Source organism: Nelumbo nucifera, chromosome 1 (genome assembly GCF_055504915.1).
Source record: "Nelumbo nucifera cultivar China Antique chromosome 1, China Antique-T2T, whole genome shotgun sequence".
Classification (NCBI taxonomy): domain Eukaryota; kingdom Viridiplantae; phylum Streptophyta; class Magnoliopsida; order Proteales; family Nelumbonaceae; genus Nelumbo; species Nelumbo nucifera.
In genome coordinates, this window is record NC_142649.1 from 189,797,900 (window position 1) to 189,810,709 (window position 12,810).

General features: G+C 37.5%; 1 protein-coding gene across 1 annotated transcript in view; it reads right to left on the reverse strand.

The window, feature by feature from the left end:
* LOC104596216 (uncharacterized) overlaps positions 1-12,810 on the reverse strand; it is a 32,068-nt gene that overhangs the window by 1,282 nt on the left and 17,976 nt on the right. The window lies entirely within an intron of this gene.

Consider the following 12,810-nt stretch of genomic DNA (forward strand, 5'->3'; position numbering starts at 1 on the left):
CTATTTGCCTCTCATACATATGCTTTTCCTCAGATCTAAGGCCCCGTTTGGTTCGCAGGAATAGGGGTCTGGAATCGGAATCGAATGGGCTATTCCGATTCCAACTGTTTGGTTGGGCGGAATCAGAATCTCATTCCCTTTCCCGCTGTAATGGCATTCCCCCATTTGAGGGAATGGCGATTCCCTGCCCCTCCCTTGGGAATGAAATCTCACTCTTGCTCCCATTCCTGTCTGAACAAAACAGACTATGGGAATAGACCATTTCTGTTCTGATTCTGACTGCAAACCAAATGGACCCTAAGATCAATGAAAACCATATGGAGATCTCTCTTCCTCTCTAAACTTCTATATCAATCGTCTTAATGAAAAGATGGATTTCATGATTACACCTCAATAGTGCACATCTAAAATAGCATCATGTTACATCCTTACTGCTCTAGTGCCCAAAAGGAATCTTGAATACCTAAGGAAGCTAATGTAATTCATGTAACAGCAAGGAACCCCCCCCCCCCCCAACACCCTCGGGCAATTGCAAAATGCCAGACATACCTATGACTTCAAAAGATGGTGTAGAGAGAATAAACAGCATATTTTTCTACATCATAAGTCCTCTCAAGAGGAATGGCACTGGATTTCTGGCTTTTTGGTTTACTGGGGTTGCATGAGAAGTTAGAAAGGGGACAGCTTGATGGATTATGCATTATGGACTGAACCAGTGGGATAGGTTTTTTATGGAAATGGTTCTATATACCATTTTGTGGGGCAATCTGGAGAGAGCAGTTTTTAATAATAGAGCATATAATGATAGTAAACCTACACATTTGGCCATAGGGCCAAGGTAGAAATTCAAGGTATTTTTGTTCAGGCATGACTTAATTGTGGATGAAAACCTAGATTGAGTAACACTAATTGTGTAACGTACTAACATGAGCAGTTCCTGTCATGTTGTTCACCCCACCCTATACATATGGTATTGGTAGGAGTTAGTAGACTAGGACAACACTAAGAATAGTAATGGAACCAAGTGCACAAGGACATAATTATGCACTAAAGAAAAAAGCAAACTGATTTAAAGAGTCAAATTCTCATTCCTTTGTATGCTTCACAGCTATTTCATCCCTTGATCAAGAGGAACTGATAGTTCAGGGGAACGATAGGTTGGAGATTCAGTGGACAAGAGTTCAGTCTGCAGTCATTATGAAACCCACTTCAGGAAGGGGGGTTGCATTGAGAGTTGATGTGCATGGGAAAAAAACATGGTTAGACACTTTGACCAGAAAAAACCCCGAGTACATGTTTTTATTCGTAAAGAGAAATCAAATGGATTTCAAGGGGAGTTTTTTGGAACATGTCAATAAGCTAGCCCCATGCTTCAAGTTGTCTCATGCACCTCGCGCATGAGACAACTAGGGAACAGTTGTACTGGGCCCAATAGTAAATTTATGATGTTTCTGTATCAATGAGTGAGGCTGCATCTCGCACCTCATTTTGGGATGCTTGTAACAAACTATTTATCATTTGCTTCTAATGAAATCAATTGAATTTTATCTATAAAAAAAGGCAATTAAAGTAATAAAATAAAAAAAAAAAAAAGTTGTCTCATGCCATAGATAAACCCAGACACACAAGAAATATGTTATACAAGCATATTCACATCTTTATGCACATAAGATACACACACACATTGATGAATTTCATAGGTGGCTAGGTAACAAGGCACCCCTATCACCTAGCTTCTCCTTAGCACCTTGAAAACTACGACATCACATATATTTGTTTCAATATGAATTCTATAGTTTTGAGATTTTGGAATTTGGATCCATGACCATAAGAGTTCGGCAAAAGTTTTAAATGCTGTCTACCAACCTGCCACAACCCCCCTCCTTTATCCGGGCTAGGGACCGGCAGTGTAGGATAAGCCCACACTGGCAGAGTTTGAGAGAGTGATAAAATGAGAAAAATAGAAAAAGATGGTTTGGTAAGGTGCATAGAAGACCACCTACAGCACCCATAAGAAGAAGTGATCTGTTATAAGTTAAAAGAGCTAGGAAGGCTAGGGGCAGACCAAAAAGGACATGGGTCAAAATAGTATGAAATGATTTAAGCACTCAAAATTAACAATGGATAAACTGATAAAAAAAATAACAACGAATATGGCATTAAGCAGAACAAAATAGCAAAAAAAAGATTCATTTGCCAACACCATATAGTTGGGAAAAGGCTAGATGATGATGTTTTTGAAATTTTATTTTTTATTTTACTTTATGCTTGGAATTTTTTTAACCTGAAAAAATTATCCATCTACTTAATTTGCATAAATCCTATTTTTGAAAATTTATTTTTTAATTTACTTCATGCTTGGAATTTTTTACCTGAATATCCATTTACATAATTTGCACAAGTCCTATTTTATTCATACAAATACAACAAACTGAACTTATTTATGATTTCCTTATACATTTTTTGATACAATTTGTTTCTTGTATAGTACATTTCTATACTTATTTTATACACATTCTTTTTAATATAACGTTAAATTTTATTTTGTATTTTATTTTACATTCATAACCTTTTCTATCTAAATAAAATAATATTGTATTAATAATTTCTATGTTATTTATCTTTATATTTTTATTTATAGAAAAATCACAATTATCAATTTTAGTTATAGATTGGTGGGTCCCATTATGACTTGTAATTGGATGAACATATGGATGAAACAATGTTTTAAAATGCATAGACATGATGCAAGGCATTCCATTACCCAGAGACGTGAGGTATAGTTCTTGAGGTGTGTGTACCAGAGGTGTACACCTCATTCATCTGAGGCATATACCTCAAAGGCACCCACACATCCAACATACACCTCGTAGCATTTTTTTGAGCACCTTGCATTGAGCCTTGAGGTGTGCATCCAGGCATATGCCTCGCACACCTTTTAGGCCTTGTTAGTTTTTACTTACTTGGGTAAGTGCATTTATCCAGGCAAGTGTTTCCCAGGTAAACCTTGCTTGGGTAAGCATGCTTCCAGCATTCTTGTACACTTAACAGTTACCTGGGTAAGATAGGATTGTCAATGGGTCAGGTCTACCCGACAGACCCGAACCGTTTATAACGGTTCTAGTTCTATGAATCATTCCAATGGGTCAATTCTGGTTCTAATTTTTCTGTCTCGGTTATTATCGGTTTGGGACCGGTTTTGGCTGTCCTGAACCAACTAGACCCAAACAGATTATATATACCTATTATATTTTACATGTAATACAAGTATTTTGTATATCTAATATTGTAATTTTAGGCACGTTTAAAACCTAAAACCCTTTACATTTTCCAGTTTGTCACATTTACTGATAATAGGTTATTGAATAAAATATTTTTTTCTTGTAAAAAAATATAGGTCTTAAGTATTAAATCAGGTTCAATCGGGTTATACCGATTGTCCCAATTACTAAATGGTTCAGTACCAGTTTTGAAATAATAGAACTGATCAGGTCTGGTTCGATTCCAATACTATCGGTTTGGAACGGCTCTACCCTGTCCAGAACCAGACCCGAACCGCTGACAGCCCTAGGTCAAGAGAGAGGTGAGAGGGCAAGAGCGCTTACAACATGGTTCAGCAGATGGATAATTGATCAACCCAAGTTGAGGGAAGGTATCAGTTACACCCTCGAGAATCCTCATTTACCATGGGACCCAATACAAAAAAAGAACGGTTGTGGTCAGCTTACCAGTTAACCAACTTACCCCAGCAAACAAAGGAGGCCTTAAAACATTGTAATGAAGATACTATTATCACATGTGGACATGTGATTTCTTTGGGTTGAGAGTTATACAAGATTCTTTAGGGGCATTCTACAACATGAATTGTTTTTCTGGTTTCCAAAACAAACCAAAACCATCCAATTTAAAAATAGATTGTTTCTCAAAACGAACATGTTCTCCGTTGTGTATGTGTTTTTTGTTTTCAAAATTGAAACCAAAAACATGTTATTGAATTTCTGGTTTTAAAAAACATGTTTTTATTTGGTTATTTAACATCATGTTCCATAAATCATATAATTCTACACTACAATTTTTTTTTGTTTTAAAAACCATTATTGATGGTTCAAAAAATGTGAAATTGTTTTTTGAAAGAAAACCTATTAGTTTTTGCCTTTCAAAACAAAAACAAAGTTCAAGAACATGTTTTTGTTTTTTGCTGATATGGAAATTTCAAAACAAATGAAAACAAAAGGCATTCATATTGTATAACACCCCCTTAGTCTAACCAGATAAATAAGCCAGCTTTTTTTAAATTTTGACCAACATTATAGATTAATATATTTTTATTATTTTACTTTTCCAAATTCAATGTCACATAAATGAGGCACACGCCTCACCAATTCTAGGCACGATACAATGAGGTATACACCTCATCACAATTAGGGCATAAGCCTCTTGCTGAGTATGAAAAGTAGGTGAGGCAAGGCAATTTGGCTCCACTTCACCTCAAGGCATATACCACATGCCTCACCTCATCCGCCTCTTAAAACATTGAGTCAGATGGACCATTCGAGTTTCATTATCAAATCAAAGTAGAGCCTTGGCCTCTAGAGTGAACATCTCGTTGAGTTGGATTCTGGAGAGATCAGCTCTCTCTAGATAATAAACCTGCTAGATGAGGATTCAAGAGCTCTTTGCATCATTACAAGTGCTTGTTGAATAAGATTTCTTGATTAACCACATCAAGAGAGATTATAAATATTAGCTTCTCTCATCCAGCCACCAATGTCATAAAACTAAATTCTAATGACGGAAATCCGAGTAATCCAGGGAAGAATATTTATAAATAGTGATGGTGCTTTTAAAGAGCACCATGAGTTTAAAAATGTTAAAATATTCTTGGGTGGGGTTAAAATGGCATTGAAAGAACAAACTACTAGTGTTAAAATATTATTGGGGGAAACAATACATTATTAATACACAAGGCAAATATGCCATCTAAAACAAGAAGACCCAAAGACAGGGTGATCATGGGCCAAGCATAGGCCAGACTTTGCTCTTGTGATATGGTTATAGCCTGAGCCCAGGCCCGGCCCAGCCCAGCCCGGGTTGCCAGGCCTATGGCTTTTATATATAAAATATTAAATATATAATATTTTTATTTAATGTGTATAAAATTTATATATAATATGTATTATAGGTGTCATATTATAATATTTATTATAAAATAAGATAAAATTACATATATAAACAAGTGCGGGTCAGGCCTAATGTATTGGACCTAGGCCTGGCCCTAAAATTTGTGGGCCTGATGCAGGCCCGAGAAGTGCTTCAAATGATCACCCCTACTCAAAGGCCCAACTTAATGTCCAGAAAAACATAAGTCCAAGTTGGAGTAGGATGGTAACTATAAGACAAGTTTTGGGGCAGGGGCAGGATCAAGGTTGGAGACTAGTTGATGAATTGAGGGAGGAAATGATGAATGTGAGAGGGAAGGGGGTTGATGCCCCTAAGTATTATGAAGCTAAAAGAAAGAACATAATTGGCACTTATTGCAAACACATGATCTAACTATTTAACATGCATAAAAGCTCATAAACGTTTGAAAGTTATTTTCTCATTCAGATCCAAATCTTCATTTCATATTTATTCACATATTTGTAAATGTTCTTATGTCACCAATAATAACCCAGATAAAAAGCAAGTCCTTCGTCCAGTTTCAATACTTGAATCCGCACTCAAAAGACTGAAAATAACTTAGGTGTTTCAAAAGGTAGGAAACATTTTGAAAAAAAAAAGAAAAAAGAAATCCATGGCAATATGATATTTGTAATTTTTCTGGTAATAAAAGAGAATTTTATTAAAATAAAAAAGAAAATACAGAGGAAGATACAAAAGACCAGCCCCATCTAAAAAAACACAACATCCAGACACGTGACAAGAAGATACAAGGTGGGAGATGGGTCAAGGGTATGATTTTGGGAGGAAGAGGAGTGTGGGGTAGGGAAGTTGTGTGAGCTATGCCCAAGGTTATACAGGTTGACTGATTATCAAGTTATGGTCAGTCAATGTTATGAGATGAGGGGTGATCAGGTCATGTGGAGTCCTAAATTTAGAAGACCCCTGCTGAATCAGGAAGTGGAAGAATGTTTCCAAACCAAACCAGTAACACTGGTTTTTGGAAAACTCTGAACCGAAACTGAACTGAAGCCAATTGGCTAACTGGCTGATCGGTTTGGTTTTCAACAGGTTCGATTAATTAGTTTTTTGGTTTTTATAATATATATTATAAATAAATATACAATATAAATACTATAAATAAAATATATTTAAAATAATAAATAATATATTATATACTATAAATAATGTATTTCTATATATAATGCATATATATTTATTTATAATATATAGATAATACAAAATATATATGAAATATATATATAATAAACATAAATATATATAAGTATATATACCAGTCAGTTTGGTTAGCCGCCTGTTTTTCATATTAGTTAACCAAAACCTAGCCTACTGGTTCGGTTAACTGCAATTTTCAGTTCAATTTTTCAGTTTTTGATGATCACCCCTAACCAGAGGTTTCAGCTTCTTCAAGGAATGGTCTATTGGTGGAAACTGGAAAGAGTATAGGGATGGAAAGTTTACAGCGAAGTCTTTTTACCTGGTTAGTCAAAGATCAGCTGGATTCAGGTTAGGTGGAAGCAGTATGGGGAAATCCAGTTCCTCCTAGAGTTGAAGCTTTTGAATGATTGGTAGCCTTGGACAGTTTTTTTTTTTTTTTTGATAGGAAACGGTAACTTTCATTAGATAAAACCAAAAGAAACAACTGTCACCTTCCAAAGAAAAGGTGACCCCTGAATAACAAAAATCTTACAACACTGCACAAAACAAAAACTCCCGATTCACCCCCTGTTTTGCTAGGTAGTCAGCTAAAGCATTTGCTGACTTCCTAGACCAATATAGTTTTGCATCCAGCTCCCTTGTGAGGCTCAATAATTCCCTTACCTGTTTGTCTAAGGGACCACGTTCCCAACTATTTGATTGCATCCAACCTCTACTAATTTTGAATCCCCCTCCACTTCCAACTGTTGGAAACCCAATTGCTTGGCCCATCTGAGCCCCTGGAGGAGCGCCAAAACTTCAGCTCTAAGCGAGCCCCCCACACCTATTGGGCCAGAATACAGAGATAAGATTTTCCTTCCGCATCTCTAAACACACCCCCTATTCCCAAAGGTCCGGGGTTCCCAATAGAGCTGCCATCAAAGTTCAGTTTGACATGACACTGCAAAGGAGGAGACCAAACTGCTTGTATGGTAGGTGATGAAGTAGAAGATCTTGCTAAAATATTCCACCTCTAATCAAATCATCTATAGAGACATCCTTGAACAAGTCAAGAGTTTTCAGCCAATGTACTGCCTTAATGATGATCCCTTCAATAACTTCAGAAGCTGATTTTTCTTTCCCTTGGAAAATCCTATTGTTTCTCTCTTCCCATACTGCCCACAAGATAGCTGCCCTCGTTGTTCTCCACATCACCCTTCCTTTCTTCTTTGGTTGTCAAAAAAAGCTAGGGTCAAATAAATCCGCTACACTTGTGGGAGGATTCCACCTACAATCAAAGAGAGAGGAGAACCAATCCCAAATTAGAGCACTAAAAGGACAAGAAATTAATAGGTGATTCACCGTCTCACCATTCCTCAAACAAAGGATACAGACATGAGGTGACAAGCACCAATTTGGTCTCTTTCTTTGAAGCACCTCCAAGGTATTGATTTTTTGGAGAATCACTTCCCAACAAAAAGCCCTTACTTTTGGGGGGACCAGAGCGCTCCAAACTTCTTTAACAGGAAAAGAGGAAACCGGGTTAGGAGAAAGGACCAAAGCATTGAAAAACTACCTGTAGAAGTTTCTGCCCAAACTCTACTGTCTGGAGAGGAGTGGTCTAGAAAAACTGAACTTAGAAGAGAAAAAATATCAATTGCTGATTCCACTTTTGAGTCCCTCAAACCACTCCTTAGTCCCAGATCCCAAGAATCCCCAGAAGTACGAAAAGAAGAGATAAATTGAAATTTTTTCAAAGAAAGGGAATAAAGGTTCGGGAATCTATCCTTAAGAGGAGATTCCCCAATCCACAAGTCTTCCCAAAAAAGAATTTTATTACCCACACAAGCATCATACCTGATGAAAGGATAGAATAAAGGCAAGATACCAACAATATCTTTCCACGGGGAACAACGCGAAGCCCTTGGGTCGAGTCCAGCGTCCCATCCGTTTGCTGCCATTCCATGAATGCTTCTTATCACCTTATGCCATAGACTCTCTTGCTCCTTAGGAAACCTCCATAACCATTTGCCTAACAAAGCTGCACTTCTTATTCTAATATTTCCAATCCCTAAACCCCCTTTGTCTTTCTTTCTAGACACCACTTCCCATTTTACCCTATGATCCTTTTTGGTATCTCCAGGCTCCCACAGAAAATCTCTCATTATTTTTTTCAAACTGGTTTGCAATCTTAACAGGCAATTTGAAGGTAGACAAAAAGTACACTGGCAAATTTGCTAGTGTTGACTTAATTAGAGTTATCTTTTCTGTTCAGACTACTTAAAAAGAAGGGGCTTCAACTTGGTAAGCTAGTGTTATCTTTTCGGTTCAGAAGAAGAGACTGTTTATCATTTGTTCTACTCCTGCAAGTGTGCAAATTTTATATGGAAGTTCTATTCTGTCCTATTTGGAGTTAGTGTTTTCCAGCCAAGGACATCAGATGAGTTGTTCTCTAAATGGCCAAGGATCAATGGAAGCAGGAAATCAAGGATAGTATGGAGCTGTATCCCATTTTCTGTGTGCTGGGCTTTCTGGAATGAAAGGAAAAGGAGATTGTTTGAAGGCAAGTCCAAATACATCGAGCTTCTGGTGGCCTTGGTTGGGCAATTTGTGCCAGATTGGGTTTTGGTGCTCCTTGAATTCGAACAAATTAGCAGATCTGATTTGGGGGAGAAATTTTGGAATGTTGTTGAAATTCAGAACTGTAATAGTGAGCAGTTTGTCTTTTTTAGTCCTTAGTAGTTTTGTATTGCTGAGGTGCCATCTTGTCACCTCTTAAATTGTACCTCTTTTTCTTTTTAATAAAATTTTTCTTCATTCTTCAAAAAAAAAAAAGATACAAGCACCAAAAGACATCCTCCCTACAAAACATAAACAAGATATGAACATCACGTTCAAAGTATCGACACAATACACCCCATATCAGGTGTATCATATTGTATCGGCAAGGTGCCAAAACGCTTTTTTAAGGATAATCCCAAAACCTCTTATTTTATACATTAAACCATGTTTAACCTTCCCCCCTTCCATATTTTTGAAAAAAAAACTAAAAAAAGGTGATGTGTGTCGACACTTTGAACCTTAACATCACCCCACAACTTTTTTTTTTTGATAAATGATGATAATTTTATTATATCATAAAAAGGTTTGAGATTGAAAGATCAGACATCCCTCGAACTCACGCCTCCCCAAACAAGATACAAGGAAAAAAAAAGCAACACAGATCACAATTGAGCACAGAAAAGGTCTTCCCTGTTTGCCCCTTGCTTGGCTGACACATCCGCCAAAGCATTTGTTGATCTTCCCACCCACTGTATAGAAGTAGACATATTCCTTATCAGCCATTTGAACTTCTAGATTTCATTTTGGTAACATCAAGCAGCATTCTGGGGGTTATTCAGCCAGCCCACAACTACCTTTGAGTCCCCTTCAATAATCAACTGCTTTACCCCTATCTGGTCTGCAAAAAGAATTCCTTGGACAGCAGCTAGTAATTCTGCCCTAAGAGAATCTCCATGTCCCAGAGGACCCAAGTGCAGAAGGGTTACCTATCCATTCTGATTTCTCAATACCCACCCACGCCCATTACAGAGGGTCCTAGATTGCCTAGGCTGCTCCCATCAAAGTTCAGCTTCACAGATCCTGCAGATGGGGGAAGCCACATCACAGCTGCCCTGATCTTAGTGGAGGAGCAACTTACTACTGATAACCAGTTTCTCCAAAGATCACTAAAGGAGAATTGCTGAAAGAGCTCTGTGGTTTTTATCCAGTGTATTTCCCTATTTAGAACACAATCCATAGTTGTCAAGGCAACGCCTAGGTCTCTAGTCACTTTTTGGGGCTCGCCTCGCCCAAACGCCAAATGATTTATATACCACTTGTACAAAGTTTTATAATGTTTTCATGTTTTTTATATTTTAGTGTATAATATAAATATAGGCATGCTACACTTTATCATTCTACTATTTCTTTCACAAAATATTATCTTTTATTTGTAGCTGCTTATTTTATTAGGGTTTCGAGATATTCAAAAGTTAAAGAACTGAAGAAGACCAACAGAATTCGAGTCATACAAAGTTCAAAGTATTAGAATACCAACCAACCGCATAAGGTATGTTTCATCTCATTCTCCGAGTGAACCAAAGCTCTGAGAACCCCCTATTTGCTTATGTTGTTCATTCATTCATTGCAATAAAATATCTTCTTTAAAGGCAATGAAAGTTGTAAAATCATTATTTTTTATGTGAGAAATAAGAATTTCAGACCCTAACATAGACTTGTTCGGACTTGCCTCGAGGGGCGTGGTCGGGGTCCGGGGGCGGAGCCCCCGGCCAAATCGTTAGACTCAAAAAAAAAAAGAAAAAAGTGCAAAATTTTAAAAAGGCACACACCTGGGCTGAGGCGCAAGGTGCATCAGGCGCACGCCTAGGCTCACCAGGCGCGGGCCTTTTAAAAGAGGTGCGCCTAGGCACGCCTTTTAAAGCACTGGATTGACAGTCCCTTTAACTTCATGAATCCCATCCATAATCACTTCATTATCACTTGCTTCACTTGATTCATCATTGCCTACCAAAGTTTCAACATCCGCAACCCCCTGAATGTTATCTTGCAAAGGCTTGGCCCTAAATTTCCTTTTCTTATGATACAACTTGGAACCTTCCCCATCACAATTTTTTCCTTTTTCACTATTGTTGTTCCCTCCCTTTACCTTTTCTAACCCCTCCTAAATATTATCCTCACCTGTCTTCCACCAACCTCTCCTCATCTTCTTTTTCCTTATCAAGAATCACCACCCCTCCCTCTGCACTCTTGATATTTGAGTCTCATTACTTAAATCACAAGCCTTCCCATCCCCTTCTCTAACATCACCACATCTTTCCTTTTCCTCCAAAAAAAAAAATTGCACTTACTTTTTCCACTGCCACTAGATTACATTTGAATTTTTCTTTGTGATTTCCAAGCTCACCAGCACCAGGATGATCAGCTCTACTTCCATAAACCAACAATGTTTGGTTGAAAACACTTATAGCCATGCTAGCTGATGTCTCCCTCCCTGGATTTTCGTCAGAACTCAAGCTGGGATGGAGCTCGAATGTAGCTTACCACTATGCTTCTTGTCATTGACACACCACTTCCACACCTAAAGTCTCTGAATTTCTTGGAACTTTTCTTGTCTTTAGATTCAGTCTTGGAAGTCTCAACCATGTTCTCCTCCTCAGCAGAACTGTTGAACTTAGTGATGACCCAGATCCAATTATTTTTTGCTTCACTGGATTTCCACGAACCTTTCCTCTTCCCCAGAATATCTACCTTCTTACCAAAATATCCTCTGGCCAGTTTAAACTACAAAAGATATTTGTAGCATCATCAAAATGAGGATGAGTAGGAAAATATTCTTTTGGGCTATCCATAATTCCTAATGACATAGCAGGTTTACCAGTCATTTTGCAAAACTCCTGAATGCTGAAAAGGATTTTGCTTTAGAAAAGACTTTGTCCTACCAAATTTGTGCCTCCAGTAGCACTAGTTCTCCAAATCAAAAACAACAACCTGACCTGCATCCTGTAACTAGATTAATTCCTAAAATAATAGTCAAATTACATCTCACAGTTCTTATTTGGTCCTGAAAGCAGGTTTCTCCATTGCCACACTGGAAGAAACCTGCAAACCAGTGGAACCAAATCCATGTCCACACTCTGGACAGATGCCCCATAAAAGCAGTTGCTTCCTCCACTTTAAGCTTTGTTTGCTAATGTCATTTTTATATATCATATATTCAATATTGAATGACTAATTATCTCAACCCCATGAACAACAAGAATACCAACATTATGGAGGGAAGAAAAAAACTTGGAATTGGCAGCACTCAATTAAAGGAGTCAAAGGATGCAAGGCCTTGCATATGAAGCTAAAATTGAACCACACAACAAAGCAATCCCTAATCGAGAATCAACAGAAATGAAAATTGCACTTCTGTTGCAAATACCAACTTCCCCCCAAAAAAAAATTGTCCCAATAACTGACATAACATAACACCATATCTTGAAACTAGGACTGGACTGCTAACTCTGAACCTTCATAAAAGCCAGCTATAATATGCAGGTAGGTCCAGGACATTCAAACTACTTAAGTCTATAACCACCTTCTGCCTGAGCTTGACCCCTTTAACCAGGCCATGTTTGGATACCTAAAGAGAGATATTTAAGCATAAGGACAGAAAAATAAAGATTTCTCATAGTTTTGTCATTTTATTTTTCTTCCATTTTCCTCATCTTCTTACTGTTGGTCAAAACAGAGAAAACCTCTAAAGTTTCAGAGCCTAGCAACCAAACCTGGGATAAAATTTTTTTCAGGAGGATCATCAGAGAAATATGAAATGTAATTTCCTCAGTATCTCAAGATTGTCTGTTAATAAATTAACTTCAACTTTTTTATCTTATACCTTGTATAGTTTCTTAATTTCCTGCTTGATTATTACTGTCAGCTGGCTTG